Below are 12,432 nucleotides of genomic sequence, written 5' to 3' on the forward strand. Positions count from 1 at the left end.
TTGAAGAATGAATGGATGGTGAGTATTAGTTGCCGAGATTCGGGGGGAACATTATGTTCTCCATCATTGGCAAAGGAAAATATCATGTTAAGCTCTTCCCCTTTGGTGTATACTTGATTTGTAGAGGTTCTTGGAGTATAGCTTGTTGGAGTATCTGGTAAACCTAAAAACAGCTTCTGGAGGAGCTGAAGGGAAGAAAACAAATGGAAAAAAGATAGCTGCTATAAGACTAGATGGATTCATAACATATTCTTTAGTGTTTAGGCTCATTCTCTCATGCTTAATCTTTCTTAGAATATGACTAACCACCAAAAAGACTAAGCCCAAACTGGGGCAAAATAAAGGTAATGGCTTAGGGTACCCATCTTAGCCCAAATTAGACATCTGAAATATATTTTTTATTATAAGTAAAGTATAAGCTGAATACCTGTCAGCATTTATTACTTTTCATAGAAATGATATCACTCCCTCTTTTTCTCCAGAAGGCTTTTTCTAAAATAATATACAGGTTTTTATATGACACAGTCATGTAAGTACATGTACAATCATCATCAACAGATGAGCCTCCCTGCTGCGATTCTTCCTGCTGATCAATTGTTTCTAGCCTGAATGACATTAACTGAGGCTCTGTTTCTATTTACATTGTACAAATGCTTTATCAAAATTCCTGGTAATTATCTAAAAGAAAAATATTAGTAGAATAAATCAACCCCATTCTAACATCCAACCAAAACCAATTTGCTACCATTGAAACACCCCCATTGTTGTTGGATTATTGGAGTATTGCAAGAGTAAAAAAACTATTGATCCATTAAGTAGAATTTTCTTGTTCACTTTATGTGATACATTGGGGGGCAAAGGCTGTTCCTTTTTCATTAAACCTGTGCAGCAGCATTGCCAGGTGATCAGGGTAGTCTTAGATAGGTAGATAGTGTTTTAAATGAACAAATAAATTAAATCCCATCTCCAGCTAACTTGTTTGAGGTAGTAATAGCTAATATTTTCAATTAAATAATAAAGCAAAGACTAAAGCCTTTTTTCAAGAAATTAGTTCATCAGCTAAACTAAAACAAAGTACCAAGGCATCTAGTAAGACAGAAATTTTAAAGGAAAACTCCAAAGGAGGTCAGGGGAACCCATTGTCAGACAGAATAATCCCTAAAAATTATCATTATGTGTTACTTTTTGGTCTGTTTATATACAATTTGAAATGTTTTGATATCTTTCATCCTGCTGGGAACCCATTAAGCACTGGAATATAGCACCTCTTCCTACATGTTAGGAATAAGCGTAAGCATAAGCGTAAAGCCACTTTCACTGCCCCTCCTTTGATACAGTGCAAAAAGTATGTGTTCCCACATTGGCAGGATTTAAAGAAGATTGGCAGATTAAAATAAAGAACTTTTGAAAAGAAAAATAATGCAGCCACCACATCTAAGAATTTGTAATCTTCAAAAAATGTTGTAAACCTTTTTAGCAGAAAGTAATAACCCCTTCCATCTCTTTTGAACCTTTTTTCATATTTCCTTCTGTACTGATTTAGCAAGGTTCATCTTTATAGTATGCAATATTTTTAAAAGAGCATAGACTTTAAGTGATGTTGAAGTGATTATATTAGCAGGAGAAAAAAACAGATCCTTTCAATTTTTTTCTTTGAGCTCTTAATTTGCAAATCAACTAAGGATTTCTCGAATTTCTCCTCTCTCTTTCCCAATTCCTACAAAGTTAATTACATACTTGCCTGTCTTTTTAATTTGCATTTAGCTCTGCTGTAAAAAAAGGAAACCAACATAAAAAAAAGTTATTATAAACAAAAAGTAGTTCAATTGGGAGGCTGGAGCGTATATCATAGCAGCAGAAAAGACAGATAATTAATTAGGTACATTGGCAGCTTTAAGCAAGCCTGGCATTGTTTTGGTACGTAGAGGAACTATTGTATTCTCACAGAAAAAAATGGTCATTATCAAACTTCAGCTTGACAAGCAATAGAGTTAGCACTTTGCCGACAGTTTATAACCGTCAGGTTTATGTGGAACGGAAGCTTAGCACCAACACAACTTCGGGCTTGCTGTCATCAATCCACTTTCACTGCCACAAGCAGTTTATAACTGGTAAATATAGCATTGAATACATTTGACATTAGTCGTAGGATTGCTATGGAACAAAATCAAACTCAGTTCTCAGCTTTGGGGAAATGATCTATAAATTTATTCCAAAGGCTTTTACATAATTGGTCCACTGCCTGAATACTGCTCAAGATCATGAGATTTCAATAAAAACTACTAGTCAGAATCCGTTTGAAAGGTGATGATATACATTTCCAGTATGGTCACACAGCCACTCTACAGTTCCAAGACTTGATGTAATGTTGTGTTAGCCCATATATTTGTTTCACATTTGCCTTTTTTACCTGGATGATTCAGAGCTTCTGAAAGTCAATAAATTGGAAGTCAGGTAGCTGACCACAAATAGCAACTGAACATTGTTCCCGGCACAGGTGTACTTATATGTTATGAGGTTCATGACTAAATAGTTCACTTTATTCACTGCATTAGTAATAACAATATATGCTCTTCAGCATTTGCCTTTGTAAAACTCCAGAGTACCCTTTCTCAACCTTTTTATCCTGGGTTTCCCAGGTCTCAGCTAACCCCTACCAATATTTATGGTATGCTCAATTCATGGTATATTGGCATGCCAGGCAATGGGACTCTTACACTGTTGGCCATTGGGAAGAATGTCACCCTTTACAGAGACCCAAATAGATCATTAGTCTCAATATAATCAAAGATCTGCATCCCAAAAAAGACAAGCGGAAAAGGACAGCAGTGCTTACCACAGAACGGGGTGAGTATAGAGAAAACTGCGGTCAGGAAGGTAAGGTTTTTTTTTATTGCAGAAGGGACATCATCTGTCCTTTCAGCAAAAAAGACCTGCCTGATTGCAATGTTTTACCTGTAGTACCTGCTGCTTTAAGACGGACCTGTCCCTCAGCAGCAAAATGATATGCACATATGTCACTCTACTCCCTTCTCCTGATCTTTGTTAGCACATGAGCATCGCAGCACAACTGGTTTGAGTCTTGTGCATCCACCTCTCTAGGTTGGACTCTAATCTTCAGTGCATTACAAGACACTGATATCAAGTCAAAATTGAAGTATTTATACTACTTGCATCTAAATATGTGAAAGCTAATTAAATATTATTTACATATTTTTGTTTATCTTCCTGGTGTTAAGCTTTAATACAAAGCACTTTATGCCTGCAACTTCTTAAACCTTTGAAATACCACTGCTGCTTTTTGATGGGTATAAAACGTGCACAAGAGCACATTAAATATATTTATCCAATTATATGCCATTCCTGCTGCAATACCAAATTTGGCTGGGATTTGAAAGGGAGTTATTTTCATGAAACACATCTTTTTATCTAAGGATCTCCTTAAGTTTCTGATCACACATTAAAGTGTTATATCTCTGTTTACTGTGCTACAAAGGATTATATGCACATTTGCAGGTTTTTTTGTCAATGTCTCCTTGGCATCAAGCAACTGTTATCCGTTTCCTCTGTGCTATATGTCTGTTGCCAACATGATTCATCATTTTGGCTTCAAAGACCATCCTTGCTGATGACAGTCATTTCTAAGTGCCAAGCCACATAATATGTCATCTACCAAGTCCTGGAGTCCTGATTCATGAATGCTCTTAGGTCTCTATATAATGTCCTAATTTACCAAGTTGTTAACAAGAAGATGAAAGCTTGTGGTTTAAAGAGACTTGAAATACACATAAGGTGCACACTTTTCTGTTCCAAACAAAAATAATTGTATCCTTGTAGTGGTCCTACTGTTCCTTCCTTGGAACAAGTAATTTCAAAGATAATTGTGACAGCTAAAAAACAGGAAGCCATACACACTGTAGAGAACAGGGGGCCTCAAATATTTTCCCTAAAATGTATTTGAGATTTAAAAAATATCAGTAACAGTCTTCCAGTCTCACTGTAATATTATAATTATTATTACTACTACCTAGTATTTATATAGTGCGATCATATTACGTAGCGCTGTACAAAATCCATAGTCATGTCATTAACTGTCCCTCAAAGGGGCTTACAATCTAATGACCTCAGTCAAATGAAAGTGTATGGAAGTCATTCTCAGTAAATTAAAGCAAGGAAGTCCTGGTCATATTCACTTCACTACTAGCTGAAGCATGGTTTGCTTTGAAAAGTGTGAACACTATGGACACACCATTTTCTACCATCTACCTTTTCTACCTACTCTAACTAAACAATAAATATAGTATACTCCATAATTATTTTTCCTACACTCACCACTTTTCTTGCCTCTTTTTTACCCTTTGTTATTCCAGATATTTTCCATTTGCAAAACCCCCTATGCCCCCCAATATATATATATATATATATATATATATATATATATATATATATNATATATATATATATATATATATATATATATATATATAAATATATTGAATGCCATCACAGCTACATCATTTATATAGAAAATATGTATAACAACTCTGTAATCTGTTTGCAAAAAATGTATTTTTACCATGTAATTTTGTCTTTTTTGCCCATAGTAGTACTAGTAAAAATTCTTTAGTCACATGTACCATTATTTCATTTTGTACAGAAATTTGGGAAATCACAAGCTTTTTGAACTTATTGACATTCATGTAAAAATTTGTTACGATCTAATTACATAAGAAGACAGATTTTCAAAAGAATCAATTACTGTTTAAATGCTGATCAAGCAAAGATAAGTTTCAAAGAAATGTCAAGTATTTTGTTTTAGCTGTATCACTGGGAGCGGTTTCATAGAACAAGCTGAAGACTTGCACAAAGATGTACTTTGGTGCATGTTTAACAAACCTTAGTGAATTTTACAAACATTCTATCACGAAGATCTAACAAACTTCCTACGCAAGGACCTCAGTCAAATTAAAGTGTATAGAAGCCAATTCATTCTTTAGGGTTTTGCATTATTAAGAAGATACTAAACCCCCAAGGAGCAGAGAGCTTGAAGAAGAAGGTCCTGCTTCTATTTTACTCTGTGGAATGAACTTCAAATGAATTACTTAACTAAGGGGTAGGAGCTTTTAGCACACTTAGAAAGCAACTGGAGGCCTAGAGTTAAGTCACTGAACAGGTTTAAATTATACTCCAATTTTTAATCTTTTGTAACCAGTAAAAAGATTATACAGTTGCAAATATTATTTAATCAGTGATTAGTGGCATGATAGGGATTTCAAAGCATAGTAAGAATCATACTTGGAGTTAAGTGAAGTGCTTAGTCAACCAAGATCTAACCCAAATATTGCTGATTTGCCTCAGAGACAGAGAGTTCATACTTGATTCCAATCTCTGGGGGCAGTTTGGCAGAGATCAGGTATAAGGCATTACTACCATATAAAAGCATTGCAGCAGCATTTTGCTCCCATCTTCTGATGGCCAGGTGCTGGATATTTCCTTTTTATACTGCTCAGTACCATATATAATTTGCTATATACATAAGCCACTGAAATTGGTTTATTTTTTTTTTCCCTTTGCCTGTTTTCTTTGTGTAACATGTGTAAATTATATACTGTATACTCCACTCCACAATATGATGCTTTAATAAAAAAGGATAATAAAATTAGAAAAACACTGTATTCTTAGTTTGCATTGTTGGTTAGCATCATAGCCATTATATTACAACAAGGGGAGTTGTAATAAGGATCTTTTACCTTCTAGACAATCTACAAAATAATGTATTACCAACTATATAATCTGTGTGAGTACCAGGATACATCTGTATGTTTCTCTTATCTTTAAAGTATGAAAGGTTAATATAGGGTTTTGAAAGAAGGAAGGAATTCACTGACAATCTGAACTTAATTAGATGATGCCTCGATTGGTCTGGTTAATACTGGCATTCCAATATGAATGTTAATGTTTCAGACGTAGGTGTAGGAATAAGATTGGGACTACTCACCATAGTAGAATAATGAGTTTATAATTGGGTGTAAAAGACATGATGTAAGTAGTTAAAAATACAGATAAAAACTAATAAAAAAAGTTTTTAATACTACTTTTATATATTGTTAAGCCCCTCCTCTTGTCCATGCTGTGATCTTAGTTAAAGGATCGAACAATTTCATTTAAGAACTGCTATGTAGATCCACGCACTTTACACTGGTGAGCCATACAACCTAGAAAGTGAATGTGAGTAAAAATTCTTTTGTGTATTTTTATTTTTTGATGAATATCATTGATTCATAATGTATATAACTGGTAATTATTATGCTGTTTTAGGCAGTTCATTCCTGATGAAGCGGACTATGTTCTGTGAAGCGCGTTGAACAATTATTATGCATATGTATCCATACTAAATATTGTGGAGTCATCAAAACCCATGTATTGTTTTTATTATTACTATTGACATGCCCTCCATTTGATCAAAGAGCACCTTGTTGACTTGGCAAAGTAAAGTGTCAAATGTATTAATAACATCTCTACCTTATAATAATTACCAGAACTGTGACCAATACTAATCGCCAAACCACCCCTTTCCATTTTCACTGGGCGACAAAAACAGTGATACAACATATTCAACAGTAGGAAAAAAACAGGGTAAGTTCAAACTACTATTTAAAAGCCACGGTATTTACTGCTCTCGGGCACCTACTGGCAACTGCTCATACCTGGAAGCCATAACAGGCAACAACCAATGGATGTTTTCAAGCACTTTTGCAGTTTATCTGTAATTGCAAGCAGTACATTTATTTTAACTTCTCTATGGAGTGACGCAATCTTTGTAAACATTTTTACCTGCTCTTGAATGCATGTAGAATCTGAAAAACTATGCCACATTACTACGTTCTGCAAACACTGGAAAAAAGGAGAAAAAAAACAAACCTATTCATTCCAATATAAGGCTTTTTTAGGGGGCGGTTAAATGCTGTTAACCTCAGTGGTACCACTCCCCTATTTGGGGAGATCTCCTACTCTTTTTTCTTGGAGACATTCTTGGGAGAAAAGATAGGAAAGAGGACAAGAGAATAAATACTTACCCTTCCTGTGTCATTGCCTCATTTAGGTGGAATCATGGACTGAAGTATATTAAGTCACCAAAACTTACAGGAGTGTCCATCTTCCCTGTAGTGACATGGAGGTAGATAAGAGATATCACTGAGCAGAAGGAGATCAACACTAATTTGTAGCATGGGGAGAAGGAAAATGTCCATAATGATTTTACTAACATAACTAACATATTTTACTAATATACTAACATAATAACATATTAACTGGGTTTTGAGTGCTTCTTGAGAACTCATTTCTTATTTAACAAAATGGCATCCCCTCATATGAAACAAGTTCCTCAACCTACTGCATTTTCTCAAGGTACCAAAACAATACATCCTCAAGCTGCAATCCATTTTTAGTTCAACCAATAACAAAGCTAGAGAAGCCCCAGTAAAATTCCCATGTTTGTGTATAATGACATTCAGCGGGCACTTTTAGGTAGCAAAGGCAGATAGGATTCCATTAATAACAATGAAAAAGACTCAAATGAGGCAGCTGTGATTTTTAGATGCATTAACAATATGTCAGCTGTCTTTCAGCAGCCTGACATAGAAAGCCTTAAAATAAAACAATAAAAAACACAGTTTTTAGCACTTTTTAATAAGGAAGGTAGAAGGGATGTCATCACCCACAGGAAAAAAAATTAAGTTCTATGAATAGTTCTAGTATCAAATACATTTGTTAGAATACATTTGCAACAAATATATATGTAGCAGAAGAAGAAGACTGCTTAGATTGTAAGCCATTCTGGGGAGAGTCCTCTGCTTCTTTAGTGTCACTGTATCTGTCATTTGCAACTCCTATTTAATGTACAGTGCTGCGTAATATGTTGGCCAATACATTTTTTTAATAATATTATTAGTAATAATAATAATAATAGTAATATTACTACAGTGGTAGGCAGTTGGCAGCAGGCTTGTAGGGACAGGGAGAGTAAGGAAAATGGTGGCTTGGTTTGGTGGATGGCTGGATGGACTGGTGGTAGAACGGGGCTGGGAGAAGAGAAATATACAGCAGTGTCCTGGCCACAGATTAGAACTTTTGGTGCAGCAGAGCATAAGTGTTTGGCAAACATTTGGCTGGCAGATCACATACACATTGATAGGCTGACTTTTCACCTATGCTTTGTAAGTTCATGGTTGCTAAAATGAACATGAGGTTACAAGTACTATAAAAGGAGCCAACGTAAGGCTGACTAAATGTGGCAAGCTGCAAGCACTTCTATTCTCGAGTAAGCCTTACATCTCTAGGAGGGAAAGGGTTAAACACAGAAACCACTTGCTAAGTTTTGCTAAATGCTTCTTGGTTGTAATGCTGCTGAGATTGTCATTTAAGAACTAAAGTTAAAAAATACCAAAATGTACCATGTCAAAAAATCATATTTACTGCAGTAAGATTAGTAAAAGGTTGGTAAAAATCATTAAATTTACACTCACAGCATGGATGTGATCTTCCATTTTATTAAATGACGTGCCAGGCTATACCAATAAATAATAACAATTAGAGGCAATATAAATTTCTAGTACAATTATGCACCATGGAATTGAACCGTTTTCTACCTATAAATTCTTTGATTTCTGGAACAAAGGAGACTATTTACTGTAAATGAGAAGCTCCTAGTAAAATCAATCACAAAACCACTATTGGTATTTTGGATATATTTTTTTCTATGCTAAATGCTATGTTCACCTTTAATCTAAGCATATTCCCATGACACAACAATTCTTCTTATGCAACTTCTTGTTTCTGCTATACAAATTCCATCTTATCCTCCAATGTATGGAAGTGAGGCTGAAATGCACCCATGGAGGAGGTGGTACTTGTAATAATGACCTGGCATTTTCAAAGGAGAGAATTCAGGGCCATTAGGATACCAGCAACTACGGAAATGTAAATAACAAAGAAGCCAATGTAGAATATGAATATCATAAAATCAAATGACAACAATTAGGCAAATAAAGTGTGTCCTTTAAAGAAACGATAATTAATGATGACTCTTGTAAACTCTTGTCAATAAAGGCAGTCCTAAAGTGACCTGATGTTCTTGAGTGAATGGTGATTCACATTGCTTCCCTTCACAGTTCACAATACTTCCCTGCACCAATTACAGGGTACATCCAGCAGACTTTATAAGCGAGCTCTAAATCACAAGGAGTTAAGTTTTTCCCCATGTTACCCTGTGCCTGCAGCACATAAATACAAGTGAAATATTCACTTGATGTTTCCTATGTTGGTGCTTAAAACTCACCAGTGAGACAGTTTGTTTTAGGAAAGGGAGTACTGAGCTGTTTGGTCTACATTGGCATGTAGAGCCCAAAGCCGGCAGGAGTATAGTTAAGCAACAGATGTTAGCCCATAGCAGGAAGTGCTCGAACAAAGAATTTTTGTTATGGTAGGACCACCAGGTTTTATTTTAATGAAAATGACAGATTAACAAAATATCAAAATTACATTGTACAAAACAGGTTTTAAAGATTGCTAATATTTCCCCTGGTATATTAAAAACATAACTAACAAATAATGATCAGCATATTGAATAAAAAAAACCTATAAATGTTCTGGAAATTTCCTATGGGATGGCATTACTGTATATAAAAAATGCTTAGAACAGCTAAGGATTAGAAAATTATAAATCCACGGATAATTCTGCAATAGAGTACGGCAAGATGTCCCTCAGCTACAGTCTATTACTGGAGTTCCATTTTTGGAACATTATGAAATCATTATCAATGCATCTGAAATTAAACATAATTTTAGTTATATCCAAAGCAGACAAAAGACCAGATTTCCTGCATAATTTTTGGGGAATTGAATTATCTGTGTGTGATTATAATACACTAATATCTAGGAAAAGTACACCTAGCTGAGATATTTTGGTTTAAGTTTAATATTTAAATTAAAGCAGGTAGTTATAATCAGACAGGCAATGAGTTTGCAGATGAGTGACAATAGTTCATACTGTATATATAATTTTAGTTGATAAGGCAGTGAAAATTGCGATGTTGTTCTATGTGCACTCACTGCAATTAATCAGGTTTCTATGTAATCAAATGTGGAAAAAATGTTGATTAGTTTTTATCATTTACTAGATTTATGCATAATTATTACTCTTTTCACTATCTTAAATAAACACCAACATTAGAAAACAGTTAAGTACCTAAACATGAACACAAATTATAAGTCCTAAAGTATGCATTCATCTTGCTATCCCATTTAACAGTACCTGCGCCTGATGCAAGTTCTCCATCATTTCGTATCTTGTGTCACACCCCTCAAGCAATCTCTACATTGCTGTTTTAAAATATGAGAATGGAAACCAGATTTTTAAAGGTAAGGTCTTTACACTGTCTGTCTAGCTACAATGAAATCATTCCTTCTTAGCCAACTGGCCAATAGGAAAAAGATCAATACTTCCAGCCAATGGGAAAAAGAAAGAATTACACTAGGGATCTAATTGAAAATGCCTTGTTCTCTAATGAACAACATAGATATGAACACAGATCATTAAATGCACAGCGCTGCATAATATGTTGGCGTTATATAAATCCTGTTTAATAATAAGAATAATCATACTCCATTACTGCCTTTTAGACATAGATTGTCTTATACACACAGACCTGGTGGAGCCACTATGGTGTGGTGGGTGACATTCCATTTACTGTATATTAGTGCAGGGTTATCTCTGCTCTTCCCTTTTTAACGCAAATTGTTTTTCTTTGAACCACTGATTGAGTGTTACATAAACAACTTTACAATACAGCTGCATTTATAAGCATTTGGAGGCACATTTTAAGTGCTTAAGGTAAATGTCAGTAAGGATTTGGGCTTAAAAATGTTTACTGTAGAAATATCTTTAATTATCTAAAGGTTAATGGGTGCAGAAAAAGGCTATCAATAACCATTCAGTAGCATGGTAGCTAAAGTTTTTGGATCGCACTTTCATCATTCATAGATAAAGCCTTGGACTTCCTTCTCACCAGCGACTCATATCAGCATATACAGAACAGGTAGTCCCCGGGTTACATACGAGATAGGGTTTGTTCTTAAGTTGAATTTGTATGTAAGTCAGAACAGGTACATTATTTTAATAAATGCAATTAGAACAGATGTTTGTCTCAACAAATTATTAGGCAGCATGGTGTCAGTTACTGTATAAAATCCTCAATGTGAGTTATTCACAAACAAAGCAAAAAAAAAAAATCTTTATGGAGCCTAGACATTCATTAACTTCTTGAGCAAACTTTGCTTTGATATGCAAAAAGAAAAAACTGCAGAATTTATCATGGTCATTAAAGAGTTACAAAAGGCTGCAGAAAGAACTCAGTCCTTAAGATCACCCACAACCTCAGTTGTGTTAAGCAAAAGATATCTTCTACAAGTCATGCAAACCGCCCCCTGCCAGCCTTCATCCTGCACACAGCGAGCAGGGAAGCCCCGCTTGTATCTAGAAGGTGTCCGTATGTCAGATATCTTTAACCCGGGGACTACCTGTAGTTTGAACCATGAGTTTCCATGAAGTTTGAACCATGAGTTTCCTCTATTTGCTTCACAAAAAACCTAACACTGACCTTAGCATTTTATAGTTGAAGAACTGTTGTAGGGATATTTAAATGTAATTTGCTTTAGGGGCAGTAACTAATCTGAAAGATCTGTAAAACTCCTTGGAATTTGTTGGTAAAATATAAATGAATAAACATTGGAAAGTTGAGATAAAAACCACACATCTGGCTTTTTACTAGATGTGCCAACATTATTTTTTAAAAAAGAACAAAAAAAGAAGAGATACATAAAGCTATATTACCCACCACAAAAATTACATATGCAGCCGTTCGGACACCTGCCGCTTGGCTTGTGTTCAACAAGCAATGCAAACTTATGGTTTTCATGTATTAGACATCTGGTACATGTGATTATAAAACTATAGGAAATTACCGAATGCTTTAAACAGTCCAAAGGATACAGTATTATTACATTACTTTATTAGCTACTAAGCAGGTACTACTTACTGCTTGGTCCTATAAATATTAATTCCCTGTATTCTTCTTCCATAACATCTGGACGAAATAAAGCATTTGAATCCGTTTGTTTCTAGTAAATGTCATTTTTCAGTGCACCTGCTTTCTTCATATGTATCTAGTTAGGACAGCTCACTCAGCCAAATCAGGCCCGTTACCCATCTGGGATGTTGGTGCAAAGAGCTACTTATGTCAATGGAAGACATTACCATTTATAACACAACACACATGATTGCTTGTTTCCCGCCTGCATCCCCCTTGGATCCTATCCTAACTGCACACATGTTTTACAGAGAAATCTTCTGAGTGGGATTTAAGAGCTGCTTTC

General features: G+C 35.0%; 1 protein-coding gene across 1 annotated transcript in view; it reads right to left on the reverse strand.

Annotated features, from left to right (window-relative positions):
• The window catches only part of CHSY3 (chondroitin sulfate synthase 3), a 192,233-nt gene that overhangs the window by 28,451 nt on the left and 151,350 nt on the right, over positions 1 to 12,432 (reverse strand). The gene's annotated exons all lie outside the window — the stretch shown is intronic.

This window comes from Pyxicephalus adspersus, chromosome 6, assembly GCF_032062135.1.
Source record: "Pyxicephalus adspersus chromosome 6, UCB_Pads_2.0, whole genome shotgun sequence".
NCBI classification, from domain to species: Eukaryota; Metazoa; Chordata; class Amphibia; order Anura; family Pyxicephalidae; genus Pyxicephalus; species Pyxicephalus adspersus.